This window comes from Cydia amplana, chromosome 21 (genome assembly GCF_948474715.1).
Source record: "Cydia amplana chromosome 21, ilCydAmpl1.1, whole genome shotgun sequence".
NCBI classification, from domain to species: domain Eukaryota; kingdom Metazoa; phylum Arthropoda; class Insecta; order Lepidoptera; family Tortricidae; genus Cydia; species Cydia amplana.
In genome coordinates this window covers 8,142,867-8,145,252 of record NC_086089.1, presented here as the reverse complement: position 1 = coordinate 8,145,252, position 2,386 = coordinate 8,142,867, and positions in this window count along the sequence as shown.

The window sequence follows — 2,386 nt, the reverse complement described above, 5'->3', positions numbered from 1 at the left end:
AATCCGGATCTGAAGTAGGCTGCGGAGTATACGGTGAAGCGCCTAGGAAAAGCATCAGCTTAAACCTAGGACGTTTTTGCTCTATATTCCAGGCGGAGGTATACGCCATCCTAGAATGTGCGTCAATAAATCTGCAAAGCAACTACGGTAATCACACAATCTATATCCATTCGGATAGCCAGGCGGCACTCTTAGCCCTAACCTCTGATGTCACCACATCGAGGCTGGTTGAGAACTGCAGGCAACTATTGAACAACCTTGGAGCCAGGAACAAAGTTGTTCTACGTTGGGTCCCAGGGCATGCGGGTATCGTAGGAAATGAAAAGGCCGACGAGCTCGCGCGAGCAGGGGCTAAAGGGATAAACTACAGTCCTGAGCCGTTTTGTGGTATCCCCAAAAGCCTAACGCGGCTCACCCTAAAGACCTACTGTCAATACGCAACAATTCAACTCTGGAGGGAAACAACAGGTTTGAACCATTCCAAAGCGCTTATCAAGGCCTTCAGCAAAAAGGCGTCCTCGAACGCCTTAGCGCTGTCTAGGAACCAACTGCGCAACTTGGTAAGGGTGCTTACTGGGCACTGTTGCCTAAATAAGCACATGCACACCATGGGGAAACGTGACATGGGGCGGTGCAGACTCTGTATGGAGGCAGAGGAGACGCCCTTGCACATCCTCACAGAGTGCCCTTGCCTAATGCGTACTCGTGACTTAATCCTGGGCGGGCACATATTGCGCCCGGAGGAGGTAAAGTCTCTCGAGTTCAAAAAGATCCTGCAGCTATTTGAAGTTGCATGTTTGGATCGAGAGTTGTAGTAGGTGGCGATCACAATAGATCAGCGATGGTCGCAGTGATACATAGGCTTTGGAGCCTTATATAGCCCCTAACAAGAAGAAGAGAAGAAGATGTCCTCATAAAAGGTTGCGCAATACGTAACTGAGAATCTTCAGAGGGACTTAAGTCCATTATGAAGACAAATTTTTAATAAGCCTATCTTTTATGGATGCCGTGGTGATCGGCACCGGATCAGGATTGTTGCCCAGCTCGATCAGTGTCTGTACCAGGGCCATTAGTACATTTTTATCACCGAGGATCTGGGCTTTGAGGTCCATAGGCTGAACCTGATTTACAACCTGTGATGCAGGTTTGTTATTTACATTTTTATTTACATTATTTACATTTTTATTTACAGGTTTTGGCAATGGCTTGTTTTGGTGGTTTGTCAATGGCAAGGATGGATATTCATTGTCAGTGTGTGTTTTAGTTTGTGCTAGGCTTGCATAAGTAATCTTGTTTTTCTTTTCTAATAGTTTTTTAATCTTAATTGGACATTCTTTTGATATAGCCAGATGAGGACCACTGCAATTAACGCAGGAGATCTCATTTGGATTAGTACATTCTTTGTAAAAGTGTTCACCTGAACATATAGAACATCTTTGCTTGCCATTGCACACTCTAGCAGAGTGGTTAAACTTGAAACATTTGAAACATTGTTGAAGTGGTGGAATATAATCGAATACTCTATAGGAAAATAGATCATATTGCACATTGTCTGGTAATACATTGGATAAGAATGTTATGCTGACTGTTTGCAGTGGAACGCGATCTTGTCCTACTTTCTTTGTGAAGCGTCGTACAGATATAATTTCGTAAACGGAGCTTAGTTTACTGTATAGATCTTTGTTTGAAATGTTAGCTGGAACAAATCTTATAATGCCAATCTTCTCAATTTGCGTTGCGCTTATGTATGCCTTCATTTTGTGTTGTTCTAAAAACGCAGAGTTGTTTAGAAAGTTATTTGCCGTGTTATACTGTTTAAAAGATACTGCAATTTTATTTGCATTTACTCTCTGAATTGCCGTCACACCTTTTATGCCAGTAGTAAATATATGGTTTAAATAAATAGGGCTTTTATTCCCTAGCCTGTCCTTGGAGTCAATGTGTTCCACAAACACTTTAAACTCAGTTGTTAACGAGTTTTCCGGAAATAGTCTTTTATAATTAGGTTTAAAATACGGTAAGTATTGTTCATTAGACCGCTCACCGCCGCCGCCATCGTCCTGGAGACCATCGCCACCGCCTTTGGAGCGCTTGTGAGAGGTGGGCGGGTTATCCCCGCCCCCCCCGTTACCAGTCATTGCTAAAAACTATCTGCAGAAAAGTTATGTACAGAATCAACACTAATATATACAAATTTAACTTATTTACACAATTATTTAAGAATTTTAAAACTTGGAGCGAAAAATTTCAAAGTTCCTTGTTTGAGTTCCCGCCAAAAAAAAAAAACGCGTTTTGGAATTATTTGAACACAGTGTTGCTAACCCGCGATTTTTCAAATTTGCCGCCTTTTACTACTGACAAGATTTGGTTGACGGACTTTAACCGA